This window comes from Lygodium microphyllum, chromosome 15, assembly GCF_053477565.2.
Source record: "Lygodium microphyllum isolate KBCC chromosome 15, Lygodium_microphyllum_v1.1.10, whole genome shotgun sequence".
NCBI classification, from domain to species: domain Eukaryota; kingdom Viridiplantae; phylum Streptophyta; class Polypodiopsida; order Schizaeales; family Lygodiaceae; genus Lygodium; species Lygodium microphyllum.
Window position 1 is genome coordinate 125,310,320 of NC_141149.1, and position 16,587 is coordinate 125,326,906.

Consider the following 16,587-nt stretch of genomic DNA (forward strand, 5'->3'; position numbering starts at 1 on the left):
GTCAAGATTGTGGGAGAGAAGGAAGGAGTCTCACTTGTAGCTTTCTTGCTTGCACAATGGGGGAATATACACAAGGGTGGAGGCTGAAAACAGTTTTTTCTCTTCTTAGTTGTGTAAGCCAAAAAAAACTCTTATACAAAGAAATAGAAGAACCCTATATATGGGTCTCAAACCAAACTCAACTAACTAAGGTGGCATACTAACTGAGCCACGAACTAGAGTAGATAAGGATAGCTATCATGTAGCTATTATTCATGGGCGGTGTACCAACCGCATTTGCAACAAACTGACACGTCGGTGACATAAATGCACAACGGTCACCCTGGCATATCACGAGTGGAGCTCGATATCTCAACAATGAGATCCCGTTTATCTTAGAGGAGTGCCATGACTCTGCTTGTGGAGGCCACTTTGTTGGATGGTTGATTGCACAGAAAGATTTGAGAGCCTAACATTGGTGGCCATCCATTTTCTAGGATGTTTTTGCATATGTCAAGAGATGTGATACATGTAGAGACATGACAATAGGGAGAATAGTAAACACTCACTAACTCCTATCATGGCTACACTACCATTCAAGAAGTGGAGCATGGATTTCATTGGACCTATACATCCTTTGTCGACTACACACAAGCATTATATCATTGTGGCACAACAGACTACTTTACAAAGTGTCTTGAAGCTTGAGCTACGATGAAGGGAAATGCTAAGGAGATAGCTAGTTTTATCATGGAACAAATTATATGTCGTTTGGTGTCCACCGAAAGAGTTAGTGTCAAATCGTAAAACACACTTTCTAAACAAGGTCATAGAAGCCTTGACGGAAGCTCTAAAAATTAAACACAATAAAACTACCCCATATAATCCCCAAGCAAATTGACAAGTAGAGAGTCCCAACAAATAGCCTGTGGGGGTTTTATCCAAGATAGTATCTAAGGGTAAGTACGATTGGGATAAGAAACTTCATGTGGTTGTTTGGGCTTATAACATGACATTCAAGAGAGCAACAAGCCACACCCTATTCAAGTTTGTATATGGGGAGGAATGTGTCTTACCCTTGGAAATTGAGTTACCACTATGAGGTTTGCTCTAAAATATTCATTGGGTAAGGCAAAAGGATTGTAAGAAAGGTTCACTTCCCTAACACATCTTGATGAAATATGATTGCAAGCTCTATTACATTAAGAGGTAGGGAAGAAAAGGATGAAACAACTCCATAATCTTTGAGATAAAAGATATACATTTATGAAGCGTCAATTGGTGATATATTATGATGCTCGTCGCGAGTTATTCCCTGGCAAGCTAGAACCCAAAATGGGATGGCCCATATAAGATCATGCATATAGAAAAGAATGGCTCTATAGCCCTTTTACGAATTTCCAAGGGGTAGAGTTTAAAAATAAAATGAACTTTAATAAGTTGAAGCCTTACTATATGTAAGGGATAACATTGAACTCCGTGCTTTTGTTGCAATTCCTTCAAGATCAAGCTTAAACCTGTAGTGGATAACAATGCATTCAAATAGGCTGAATCATTCCTTATCTTGCAGCATTACCACCAAGGTCGAGTGATCTAGCAAAGTGATCATATTACTGAGTAGCAAACAGATCTTTTACTTGGGATATTAAGGTCTACTGTCACCATTGTCATAGGGTTCTTGTTAGCATCCCTAATTGAGTTTGGTGAGAAAGGAGGGATTGTATATGTTATACATTCTCTCTCTTAGTTTGACTTTGACTATCATAAGTACGAGTAGGCTGATCGGTATGGCATGGCCTTGTCAAGATTGTGGGAGAGAAGAAAGGAGTCCCACTTGTAGCTTTCTTGCTTGCACAATGGGGGAATACACACACAGGTGGAGGCAAAAAACAGTTTTCCTCTTCTTAGTTGTGTAAGTCAAAAAGAACTCAAGTACATAGAAATAGAAGAACCCTATATATGGGTCTCAAACCAAACTCAACTAACTAAGGTGGCATACTAACTGAGCCACGAACTAGAGTAGATAAGGATAGCTATCATCTAGCTATTATTCATGGGCGGTGTACCAACAGCATCTACCGTAACAAGTCGGTGACATAAATGCACAACGGTCACCCTGGCATATCACGAGTGGAGCTCGATATCTCAACACTCCCCCCCGAGCTCAATCCCAATTCCTACACACCAAGCAGGTCTATGAACTTGCGCAGCTTCTTTGCGCCCAATGCCTTCGTAAATATGTCAGCTACCTGATCCTCTGTGCTGACATAAACTAGATCAATAAGACCTAGTAAAACCCTCTCCCACACATAGTGATAATGCACCTCAATGTGCTTTGTTCTAGCATGATAGACTGGGCTATTTTCCAAGTGTATACTACTCATGTTGTCACAATAAATGACAACTGGCCCATCTGTAGGCTGATGTATATCATAAAATAGCTTATGCAACCAAGCTACCTCACATGCAGCCATTGTTGCACCCCTGTACTCAGCCTCTGTGCTCGACAAGGCAACTGTAGGCTATTTCTTGCTGCTCCAAGTGACTGCAGCACTCCCATAAGAGAACACATACCCACTGGTAGATCGTCTATTAGAAATACTACCAGCTCAATCAGCATCAGTGTATCCATGCAACTATATGTGAACCCCAGTCTCATAAAGTAGTCCATACTACAATGTGGACTTCACATACCTGAGTATGCGTCTAGCCGCATCCAAATGCGGTTTCCTTGGAGCCTGCATAAACTGACTTACCAATCCAACAGCATAGCTCAAATCTGGTATGGTAATAGTCATATAAATCAAACTTCCTACTATGCGTCTGTACATGGTAGGGTCTTCCAAAAGCTCACCTACATATGCGCTCAGCTTCACATTCTGCTCCAAAGGAACTGAAATAGGCTTACAGCCTGTCATCCCATATTTGGATAGCATGTCCAATCCATACTGCCTCTGCAAGAGCCGTATCCCACTTGGTGATCTAATCACCTCAATGCCCAAGAAATAATGCAGCTCTCCCAAATCCTTCATCTCAAACTTCTGCTTCAATAGCACTTTCACATGAAGGATATCTTCATCACTGTCACTTGTCATAATCAAATCATCAACATAAATAACAAGTAGCATAATACCTTTCTCTGTTTTCTCAGATAAAGTGAGAAATCTGCCTTGGAAATCTGAAAGCCAATAGTGACAAGATACTGTCCTATCTTGTCAGACCATGCTCTAGATGCTTACTTCAATCCATACAAGGCTTTCTTCAACCTGCAAACAAACTCAGGATGAACAACATGCACATAACCTGGTGGCTGCTCCATATATACCTCTTCTTGCAAATCACCATGCAAGAAGGCATTCTTTATATCCATCTGATGTAAGGACCATTCCTTTGATGCAGCCATAGCAATGGCTGCTCTTACGGTTGCCATCCTTGCAACCGGACTGAATGTTTCTTCATAATCAATGCCATATATTTGTGCATACCCCTTGACTACTAATCTTGCCTTGTATCTATTCACAGAACCATCTGCATTGTGCTTCACCTTATAAACCCACTTACAACCAATTGCATTCTTACCTTTAGGCAAAGGTACCAATTCCCATGTAGCATTTTCTTCCAAGGCATCCATTTCTTCATCCATGGCTTTCTCCCATTTTTCTTTTCCCATGGCTTGCTCAAAAGAAGTGGATTCTAGTTCCTGTATCACTTTGACCATATAGGCATAGTGAATGGTTGTAAATCCATCATATTTCACCCTGTCCACAGGATACCTAGCTCTGGTAGACCTACGCAAAGTAGGTTCACTCCCAGGTGCTCTCAAAACATCCCTGGTCTTCCTTACTCTAGGTGTAACAATAGAAGGAATATCCAACTCATCATCAATGCTCTGTTCTGAGCCACTGGATTCACCATCCACATAAGAGTGACCTGCATTCACATCAAACATGGGCTGATCTACCTTCTCTTTTCCTTTTCGTGAAACCTGCATAACACTATCTGCATTGTTTTGAGGAGATTCTCCTGATCTCAATCTGCCTGTCCATGGCGAAGAATGTGAACCACTGCTAGAGCACACTCCAGGTCCACTAATATTTTGTGATTGCTGCTGTGAATTCTGTGCAGCATTACCATTTTGTGCATCTACATCATCAATCACATTTACTGTTTTATTCCAGCTACTCATCTCATCAAAAACAACATCTCTGCTCACTGTAAACTTACGAGTAGAAGGGTTATAGCATCTATACCCTTTCTGCCTGCAGAAAGTAACCAATAAAGATGCACTTCTCAGCTTTTGGATCCAACTTGGATCTCAACTCATCTAGCACATGAACATAGGTAATGCAACCAAAAATCTTCAAATGAGAAATATCTGGTTTTCTACCAGTATACCTCTCCTTTGGAGTCATCCCATGTATTGCTGCAGTGGGAGTACTGTTCATTATGTAGACTGCTGTAGCAACTGCTTCAACCCAGTAAAAATCTGGCAAGTCCTTTTCGTCGAGCATGGCACGAGATACCTCTCCAATATGCATGTTTTTCCTTTCTACAATTCCATTTTGTTGTGGGGTATGACTGCATGAATATTGCTACTTTATGCCATGCTCCTGCAGGAACCTTGCAAACTCATTTGAGAGGTACTCTCCCCCTCCATCTGACCTTAGACATTTTATTTGCAGGCCTGTTTCTTTTTCAACCATAGCTTTAAGAGTTTTGAAATGCCCAAAAACTTCACTTTTCTTTTTCATAAAATATACCCAAACTTTTCTACTATAGTCATCAATAAAAGTGACAAAATAATGACAGCCTCCAAGAGATACAGCTTTAGTAGTCCACACATCAGAGTGGATTAATTCCAATGGCTTCTTACTCTCTTGAACATGTTTAGGAAATGGTTTCCTTGCCTATTTTCCAAACTGACAGGCTTCACATACCTTATGCATTTCTGCAACCTTGAATTTAGGCAATCCTGCAACAATATTTTGGGCATGCATTGATTTAAGTCACTGTACATTAACATGACCAATGCGTTTATGCCAGATATCAATATCTACAACTACACTGGTCCCATGTGCAAACATTGCTGCACTCAATTCAGGCATGTCTGCATCCAACGTAAACATTTTGCCCTTCTTCTTTCCTTTTGCTATCAAGCGACCTTTATTTTTCATATCCTCAACAAAGCATCCATGAGGATTAAATCTGACCTGCAAGCCCTGCTCAACAATTTGGCCAACAGAAACTAGATTCTTGGTGATATTTGGGACATGAAATACATCTGACATGTATTTCTTTTTCCCATCCTGCATAGACAAAGGAATTTTTCCAATCTGCACAATAGGATGTGCAGTATCATCGCCAGTCTCCACAAATCCTGGTTTTTCCATTTTCCTTGCATCCTCCATCCATTCTGCATGACCTGTCATGTGGTTTGATGCACCTGAGTCAACATACCATACATTGTTGCTTTCTTCTGCACTTGTCACAGAATGTTCATGTGCTGCACCATAAACAAATGCTCATTTCTGTCATCACCCTGTCTACTAGAAGATGCATAATGTCCTATTGCAATTTTCCATTCATGATGTCATTCTACTTTTTATAACAGTCTTTAGCCATATGACCCATTTTACTACAGTAGTAGCATTCAACATTGCTGTTTGCATTTTGGCCTCTTTGCCATCCACCACAACCTCTTTGGCTCCCCCTGGCTCTAGAGTTACCATGTCCTCCTCCATAGGACTGGTTTTCTTGAGTTTGCTACATATTCTGATTTCTACCATGGCCTCCAGATCGGCCTCCTCTACCTCTACCTCTACCTCTTCTAGCATTTGAGTAGAAGACAGTTTCTTTTGAAGTTCCTCCTGAAGAAGATGCACCACCATTTCTCTACTCCTCAGAAATTAGAAGAGCAATCAACTCCTCAAAATCAGGAAATCTTTCACGGATGGAAATGGATGTTCGGAACTATGCATAATCCTTTCCTAGACCATTCAAGGTCACAGAAACTAAATCATCATCTTCCACTAGTGACCCAATGGAAGCAAGTGCATCTACAATCTTCTTCACCTTCATGTGGTAGTCATTGATGCTCATATTTTCTCATCCGCTCCAGCTATCCATTCCTCTCCACCACCCCCCTCCAGGTCCGCTTGAACCTTAAGAATTTCATGAAGAGCTGGAAATTTTTGAGTCACTCCATTAAATCTCCTTCACCACTACCTTTTGAGGAGGAGGACTAATGATTACCCAACCCTGTATTAACAAAAAAAAAGATATTTGCACGCAAGTCGTGGCACATGTCTCACAGTCACTACACCTAGGGGTCCTTAAGTTAGGCATGTCCGGTGACCTTGATCGGCCTAACCCCCTAGCCCTTTTTGCCTCCCCACTTCATGCTTAGGGCACCCCAAGGGCAGGACACACCTAAGGAGATAACACTCGCCTATGGTTAGACCTGTTGCCCTAAGCTACACACACCGCATCTCCCCTAACACGAACAGGGTTCTCAAGTATGAGACATCACCCAGGATTACCTAGGGTTAGACCCAACTCCATATTCCACCAGCATGAGCATCAAAAACTGCATGGTGAGGTAGACAATCCCATTAGGTTGAGCACTTCCTCTTTCCAAGTACAACAAGATGCTGCAAACCACCAACTTTGGAGGCCCCCTGATACACCTTAATTCTCCACCCAAAATGTTCGTGAAGCTTTCCAATTGCACGAGTCCCCTAGCCTTGGCCCAGAATCCGCCCTTCCACAAGAGAGACCTCGAAGTGCCATGGGACTGGCACCTGTCTCGAATGGGGGTAACGTTAACCTCAGTTCAAGATGATAGAAAAATAACTATCAAAGGAGACATCTTAAGTGGTGGTCTTACCTGGCCAAAACTAACCTAAACAACTGGACCAAGAACTCCCACTGGACAAGGACTCCTATAGCTTGGTCTTGCATTTTCAGATCCTGTAAATTTAGTATCTTTTGATACTTCACCTTTTGATACTTCTGGACTTGATACTTGGGCATGTAAAAAGGAGGCAGGTGAGTGTATTGTGACCCAAGGAGAATAGGGCATTGGCCTCAAGTCCTGTCTCGGTACCCAAGAACCTACCAAGCTCTTGCAAGGCAACATTAAATCCTTTTCTTTCTCTCACTTTTATTTTCACTCTCCAATCATCCTTATTTATTTTGTCCGGCTAGACATCACCCATAGGAAGACAAGGCATCCACGGATCCTGTCCCTAGGAACCTACCATGCCTTCGCAAGGCAATGAACATCTACTTTTGAGATTTATCTTTCATTTCATATCATTTTATTTTTTTCATGGGTTAGAACCCCTTTTTACATACATCGTATACTATAGTCTTTAGATATATGCATTGTTTCTTTACTTTCTCTTATTTGGAAGGCTTCTCTATTTGCCTCATATTAACTAACAGGGACTCCTAGAAACAGTTGCCTAGCAGGCAAGCAAAACATGGTCACTAGAACTATCCTCTAAAACAATTATTATTGTGTTCAACAATGTCTTTACAGGAGGCAAACAAGTGCTTAGACCTCCCCACACATACCTAACCTAACCCTTGCATTTCATGCTTTAAATGCTAGTACCCAACAAAGGAAAAATCCCCACATACACATAACCATTCAACATAAAGGGAAAGAACTCATAAATGAAGGTTATTACTTGGACTTGGCTACAAGAAGCTTCTGCACAGCAAGAGGCTCCCTCTACACTCCGTCAAATCTGTTTATAGTACATCACTAAAATAAAAACCTATTAAAACCACACCCACACAGGACAACCAAATGGCCCTCTTGGCCTAACAAAATAAACAAAAAATTGCACCATTCAACAACTTACTGAAAACAAATCCTTGCACCCTACATGACTCTACTAAAGTACGAAACTAGACCAATGATATGGGTTGCTTAGGCCCTACCCTAAGTGCATCAAATTTTTGGCCAACCCCTCTTCATCAATAGCAAGGGGTGTTTGGTGAATATAATTTTGAATTATCCTATGTGTCCATGATAAAATATAAAGGTGATCAATTGCTACCCTACTCATAAGCCAAACTAGCCATCGCCCCTCGAGATCACAGTTGAAAAAAAACATCTTCAACAAGAGCATCGTTGGCCAAGGAATCTGTAAAGCAATTCCACTGTCGGGGAATCAACTGGGAAGTCACTGTCTTAAAAAGATGCAACATATCCAAGGTTGCATGATGGTACATCCACAGAGAATGGAATCCCTCACACTATAGGTCCCATTCAATTAGTTAATCACTTTTGCGAGTTGCCTTTCATTAATAAATGGTGGATACCACTACCTTGGGCTAGTCTCAACCCCATAATTAAGGCCTTATATTCTGCCATATTATTAGTAAAACAATTTGCTAAATATACTCACATTTTCATAACAATTCTATGCCGGAGATCTTTAATGACCACTCCAACACTCGTATGCTTGGCGGGGCTCTCAAGAAGCTCTATCAAAATACAAAGTATAGACCCATTCTTTATTGATAGGCCTGTTGAGATATCGAGCTCCGCTCGTGATATGCCAGGGTGACCGTTGTGCATTTATGTCACCGACTTGTTACTGTAGATGCGGTTGGTATAACGCCCATGAATAATAGCTAGATGACAGCTATCCTTATCTACTCTAGTTCGTGGCTCAGTTAGTATGCCACCTTAGTTAGTTGAGTTTGGTTTGAGACCCATATATAGGGTTCTTCTATTTCTATGTACTTGAGTTCTTTTTGGCTTACATAACTAAGAAGAGGAAAACTATTTTCAGCCTCCACCTATGTGTGTATTCCCCTATTGTGCAAGCAAGAAAGCTACAAGTGAGACTCCTTCCTTCTCTCCCACAATCTTGACATAGTATCAGAGCCTTGTTCATGGTAAGGAGCTCAAGAAAGCAAACCAAGTTCGCGGTGTTCTGGTAAGAGGACTAGTGTTGCTTTCATTTTTCTGTTTGGGAGCAAGTCTCTGCAGGTAGCACAGCCGGAAAGTGCAAGAGTGCACTGTCTCAGATTGAGACACCCTTCGCGGTGTAGCAAGAGGGCAGTATATGCTACAGGAGAGGACTTTAGCCCTTGGTTGCTCTGTTTTTTTTATTTGAGGTCATTTCGGGGCTTGTTTTGGAGGCGGAAGTTTTCTGCACACACTCAGGAAAAGGCCTTGTTTTATGCTGTGCGACCACTGTTATACAGGTCGATGAAAAGTTACCATAGAAGGCTGTCACTCATATCTTCAAGAATAGTGATGAAAAAGGAAGGGAGGAGGCTAGCTCACAACATTAGGCGGGTCATCGCACAAATATCAATGGCATTAGGATCAAAAAAGAGTGGGGGGAGGCCGCGTTCTGCCGAGGTGGGTCCTACCTAAGTAGGATTTTCAAGAGCCTAAGATAGTTGCAAGTGGTAATGAAGGCGAGATTTGGGCAGCAAGAGAAATCAACAATAAAGCGTGTCATGGTGGTATCTAAGCTGTCGAAGGTGAAGGTGAGGGCCTAGGCTGAGGTAATAGTACACAGGTTATATATGACAGGGAAGTCGTAATGGCCATGGGTGTTTGCATCGAAGTCTACTCCTATTCTACAAGGGTACACCATGTAGGTAGGGTGGTTCCTCTCCGAAGGGAGAGTGTTACAGAAGGCTATCCATGCAAATATGTTGTCGTCACATATGTGTCTCCGCCACAGTGGTTGGCACTCGTATCCGAGCACGGACCGAGACACTTCAAAAACTTTATTTTGCCAGTATTACACATCCTTGGTGCCCCAAAGGATGGGATTCTTATCTCTTTCTTTCAGTCTGTTGGCTTAGCCGACTTGCGACGCTAATCACCTCGTCCACTATTTTAGGGAGAAGGACTCTGTGCAGGGCATTAGAGATGAGGAAGCTGAAGTTGAAGGGATGCTTCTCTTTTTCTTGTCTCTCCCCCCAGATTATGAGCTTCGCATGAAAACTGGTCGGCAGGTCATTTGGGCATGGTGGTAGGGGGTACAGACAGTTGTGCCATAGGGTTAGCCCTCAATCTTTGTCTGGCTTCTTCCACCAATTTCCTCCTCTTCTCCCTCAACAACGGATGAGTCTATTGGCTGCCCCTGCCCTTCAAAATGGGGTGAAGGGTGTTGTGGAACCACTTCTTCTTCGAATCTTCCTAGGTCGATTTGTAGCTCATCCTCACTCCCTGGGCGCTCTTGCTATTGTACCTCTTCTATGAACCCTAGAGCATCAATCTCCTGGGGGGTTAGACCGCTAGTAGGTACCTACGTTGTTCATCTAGGCTTAGCCCAACTGCAATGGGTTGGGAGGACATGTGTATCCCTGCTCGCAGACCTCTGTGCGCTATGCTCAACTTCTTTACCGCCTCCAAGGACTCCCCTTCCTCTGCAAGAGTAGGATCCATCAGGGTATTCAAAAAGATTCGTTGTTGAGTAACTTGGGCTGCCTCTGCTCTACCTTCTACTAGAACTTTCTCTTTTTCCACGAGAGCTAGGCGACGTGCCAAGGTCTTCACTCTTCGTTCATTTTGGCATGCCCACTCTTCGGCTCTCTTTTTCATTTCCTCCATACCTTCTCCCTATCTTTGCACCAAGGCCATGAGCCTCTGCTCCTGGTTTTCCAATTCCTTGCTCATTCTCTCTTGCTCCTCTCTTTCAAGGCTTAGCTTTTCGGTCATGGTTTCCATTTCTCGATGGTGTTGCTCCTCTTCTCGCTTCCTTCATTCTTCCTCTATGGTAAACTCTTTTATGCCATGTTTGATCCAACCTATTTTTGCTGCCAGATCCTCATGTTACATGATTAGAAGCTTATACTCTCCCTGAATTTTCTCGAGCTCTTGATTTTCATCTATGAGCTATCACCGCCAGCTTTGCTCATTTTCTTCTTTGCTTTTTAGTTTCCATTTCAGGTCGAGGATTTCCTTTTGTTGCATAGCCATTTGCCTTGTCTTTTGGAGCTAGAAGGCTGCTACCGCCTCCTTTTCGGCTTCCAATTCGGCCACCGCTATCCTCCTTTCCTCCCTTTCCCTCTCTAAAACTGAGAGTGCAATTCATCAACGTACTCGTCATGGTTTGTGGGTGGCGTCATAGTGGTAGGGATTGGGGCGGTCGAAGCTTCCATCTTTTGGCGTTTCGGATCTTGCCTAGACTCGGCATCTATAGTTGGCCTTTTCTACCCAATGGCTGTGGTCTCCCCACTCTTTCCTTGTGCTAGTTCCTTATTGATAAAGTATTGCATCCATGCCACATTGGTGCTGGCCGCGATGCTTGGGGTAACAATGGTTGCTTTGCTGGCGAGCACCAAGAGGGGTGGGATAGGATGGATGGGAGCCTTACCCTTTCCTTTGATGACCATGGGTGGCATGGCTTTGAGTACTTGAGTGCTTGAGCCGGGTCTATCTTCCCTAGGCGGACTTACATCCCCTAGGCCATCGAGTCGGCTCTATTGTTCTATAGACCGACGAGTTGCTTCGGCCATGACTTCCTCCTCCTTTCTCCTCAACTCCGCCTACTCTTCCATAGCTCTTATTTCTCTCTCTTGTTCTATTTTCCTTGATTCCTCTGTCAATTTTTCAGCTTCTTCCTTCTACTTCTTTTTTCTCTCCATCGCCTCTCTTAGGGATTCCTTTTTGGCTCTCTCCATATCTTCTTTTTTCTTTTTCCTTCCCCCCTTCTGTTTCTTCTTCTCAGTTGCCTTCCTAGTGGACTTCTTTGTTTTTTTTCTTCCGGGTTGAGCCTCCTGCTCCTCCTTGTCTATCTCTGTTTTTGTCCTGTCGCTTGATTGCTCGTCCTCTTGATGGGTCAGTGACCTATCTGGGGTCTCATCTACTCCTTCATTTCCTTGTTGGACTTCTTTTACAGCCTCCTAGATGATGGCTATCAGCACACTTCCATACTCGATGAAGGAGGCTTTCAAGGAAGGTTTCTTCCTCTCCGTATTCTTAGAGGCTGGGGATTCTCCACCTACCTATCTATTGCCCAAGGCTAGTTCTTTGGCTACTTGGTCTATTGTCTTGCGCACATAGCCATTCCAATCCACCTCATCCAGGGTGCGGGCTACCACATTCTCCAACACAAGTACACTGATCCGGTGCATGAGGGAATTATAGCGTTAGCTGCAGAAAAGCGAGTGCACCAACTTCGCTTGCATGTGGATCTCAGCATCGAGGATATCCTGTATGCTGATGCCATCGTTTGTCGAAACATCTTCCTTCTTCATCTTCAGCATAGTATACACATCTCTCTTACATTTTTTCTCCACCTTAGGTTCCAACCCTAGTGCCTTCTCCACCAAGGCTTGGTTTAATGGCACCTACACCTGTCGAGCATTGTCCCCTCTTCCCATAGTCACCAGTTTGCATTCTTGGTCAGGGTTGTACGTTCTCAAAAATTCTACACACTTCTTGTGGTTACGTTCCTACGCAAACTTCTTTAGGTACATGTGGAGGGTACACTGTTTCACTATTCTCCTTGCGGCCTGCTCCTTGGCCACCACCTTCTCAAGGTTGTGAATGCTGCAGAATTTTAGCTGACTATAAACCCAATTTTCTAGGTTGATGCTGTACTGTGTTCTCTCCTCCTCCGTGAAAGGGAGTCGGTGAGCATGATCTTACTGCGACATCTTTCATTCCTGTCATGAACCATCATTCCCATTAGTGCTTGCGAAAGAGTTATTTTTTGAAAATAAAGGTTTCGTGTTTGTTGAATGAAAACATTTAAGCTCCAACATAAACTTTCCTTTCAGACTTTTCCATCCTTTAATTCAACTTTTTCATGACATTCTTCCTCATTTGCAAACTAATATGTTTCTTTTCTTCTTGTATTTAAATGTTGACTGAGGTTTTCATAGTGGCTTTTCCTCACGTGTTTATGCATCTGCTTGATTTTGATTGGTTCCAATTTGACTCATCCACCTTACACTCACCCACCTTACCTTACCCCCCTCCCCTTCCAGATTTGGGAAGAATCCTTCCTAGGATTGAAAGCTAGTAGGCCTAGGGGTCCAGTGTTTACCTTCGCATGAGCCAAGCATAGAAGTCTGGATTGTACTCTAGCGGCCCAGATTGAAGGGTCGAGTACCTACATGTGTGATGTAAGTAAGGACATCTAGCAAGACGTCACCGGAATCAATGTGACTAGCAATATGTAACTCCTCCTTTGTCAAGAGGTGATCAAGGTAAGGGTGTCCTTTGATGTGCTCTTCTAGGGGTCGGTCACAAATAGTGGTTAACACCCTATACGAGGTTGGAGTGACATAACTTGGGTCGTATTCTGATGTCTTGATGGCTCATCGCTGCTCAACGTTGGTCATTATTTGGCATCCCTTGAGTTCCCATTGCAATCACAATTGAAGGGTGTACTAGCTCCGTAAGAATGGGGATTCAATCTCAACATGCCTTTTTAACTCCTCTAATTTGCAATTAGTGATAGTAGAAGAGGCTCGCTTATCATATGACGTGTTGATCCGCTTTTTGATGGCTTGCTCTGTAGATATATCAGTGCGAAGAAACTCTGCACAGCTGAGTGGGGTGCTTTGATGAATGCAAATTCCAGTGTGTCCCATGAACAAGGCATTGTACAAATTTCTGTTGCAAAGGGCTCTTGCAAGAGGTCCAAGTCCAAGTGGTCGTAACTTAGAGCTAGTGACATGAATATGGCATCTAAGCATTTGAGGCAAGCAATGATGCCATCCCATGTGTCTTTGGCTAGATCTGCGGCCAATGACAAGAATGATTTCCTCTCATAGGAGGGTCTAAGGCCTACGGAAGGTTGAGGTTTGACAGAACTAGAGAGTTGGGTAGCAGATAGTTGCAGGCTCGGTTGTTCCTAAGATTGCAGTTGGGTCGCTTGCCTGGCGGGCTCAAATGACTGGACTATGATTGGGATGTCCCTACTTGGGGGTGTGGCCTCTTACATCTTGATTAAGTCTCATGAGGATGGTCTGGGAACAGCAGGCTGACGTTTGTGCCGGTAGACATGGTCGGTCTGCATTTGCATAATCAATTGCGAGTCAATGTGCTTGGTGACTTGAGTCCTTTGCAGCATTAGGCCTTGATCCGTTGCATGGTGGGGTACGGTTACTCATGGGGGTGGCACTTGATTGGTGCTCTTGGCTGCTTTAGACTTAGGGATCCATATCCGGGCATTACCCTCATAATAACCTTATGCTTGCAATAGGGTCTTAGGAACCCAGCACAGCTTGACTACCCATCGTTGTGTGTAGCTTTGTTTTGGCCTTCTAGGTTTTGGGGTTGTGTTGTTAGCCTTGCAAAGGCGTGGTCGATTGCCTTTGGGTGGCAGGGTCTAACATTTAGGCACCCACCTTAAGTGATGTTCATGGGCATCGACCGTGGTTTCAGTCGGTTTTGCTGGCATAGATGCTTGGGAGGGTATAACAAATCACAACCCTCCTCCTTGGACTTGGCTGAATGCGTGCTTACCAATGGCATTGCGAGTTTGGTGGGAGTCGTGCAGCCCTTGCTGAAAGCTGCCACTATGCGAACATTGCCAATGGCTAAGTGGATACATTGTGACTCATAATCGATATTGCAGTGAGCTTGCTTTTCAAAGGTTCAACCTAGTAGAGATTCAGTGTGTGCATTTTCAGTGTTTGGCAACACATAAAATGTCATTGGTATGCTCGCAGACTCGATAGAAATAGCATCTTGCATTTCCCTAGGAGTGCATATGAGGGTCCCCCATATGGGCTCAGTTTGGCGGTAGTGGATTGTAGTTGTGGTTTGCCAATATGGGTCCAATGATCGTGGGTTAAGACATTGAAGTCTGCTCTCTCATCAACTAAAGCATTGACATTGCAGGTTTACTTGGCAATGATTGCGATGCGGAGGTAGGCAGGTTCTACAATTTTTCCATTTTCCTCGTCAATCTTCGTGATTGTGGCTACACGTACTTTGACCGATGATTCTAACATAGTTGGTTCGTGCAAGGGGTGCATGGGGGGATAATACTTCTTGATGCGATTGCCATTGAAGAAGCCTACACCCTCACCTTCAAAAGTCTCGAGTTCAACATTACTAGTTTGGCTAATGACATAAACCTTTGTTAGAAGAGGAGAGAGAGACAGGGTTGAGCACTTACTGAACCATTCAGGTTCCACACACCTTCTTCTCATTATTCCATAATAGAGTAAAACACACATACAAGAGTAACATAGAGTAAGTGACCCGCTGACTAGACAGACTAACCATAGTCAGGTCACCGACTAGCTAACCAACTTATTTAATGTAGTCACAAGCAGGAGACAGCTATACACTAGCTGTCATGTCGGTAGTACATAAAGACAGTCACACACTACATGGGGAGCTTGACTTCTAACACTCCCCCTCAAGCTCAAGACAGCATCTGCACACCAAGTAGCTGTCTAAAACTACAAAACTTATCTTTACCCAGAGACTTGGTAAAGATATCTGCTACCTGCTCATCAGTCCTCACATGCATAAGATCAACCTTTCCTGCAAGGACCATCTCACGAATAAAGTGGTAGTGTACCTCTATGTGTTTTGTCCTGGCATGGTAAACTGGATTCATGGCCAGGAGTACACTACTCAGATTATCACATAACAATTTCACTGGAGCATCAACCTGGATATCCAAGTCAGCCATAAGCTTGAGCAACCAAGCAATCTCACATGCTGCCAATGCAGCCCCCCTGTACTCTGCCTCAGTACTAGATAAAGCAACCGTAGGCTGCTTCTTACTGCTCCAACTGATCATGCCGCTACCAAAGCCAAAGGCATAGCCACTCGTAGATCGTCTGTCAGTTGAGCATCCTGCCCAATCTGCATCTGTGTACCCAATCAGTGTCAAGGGCTTATCTCTGACATAGAACAGCCCATAGTCTACAGTGGACTTAACATACCTCATGATGCATCTAACTGCATCCAAGTGCGGCTTTCTCGGCTTCTGCATAAACTGACTTATCAGCCCTACTGCATAGCTCAAGTCAGGCCTAGTGATGGTCAAGTAAATCAAACTGCCGACCATCTGCCTGTACATAGTCACATCTTCTACTTCAGCCCCAGTGTTCATGTCTAGCTTTACATTCTGGTCCAGAGGTGTATCCAGTGGTTTGCATTCAGCCATACCATACTTCTTAAGCATTTCCATGGCATAGTGCTTCTGCATCAGCCATAAACCATTTTCAGCTTGTACAACCTCAATACCCAAGAAATACTTCAGATCTCCCAGATCTTTCATGTCAAATTCAGATTTCAGCATCTTCATAGCATGTTGAATTCCCATGTCATCATCTCCAGTGATTATCAGGTCATCAACATATATGACCAGCACTACCAAGCCACTGTCAGTCTTCTTTGTAAACATGCTGTGATCAGCCCTGCCAACAAGAAATCCAAGACTCTGCAAGTAACTGCTGATCCTAGCATGCCAGGCTCTCGGAGCCTGTTTCAGCCCGTATAATGCCTTTTTCAGCCTGCATACATAATGCTGAAAATTAGGGTGCACATACCCTTTCGGCTGAACCATATAGACATCCTCTGCTAGGTCACCGTTAAGAAATGCATTCTTAACATCCATCTGCTGTAATTTCCAGCCTTTAGCAGCA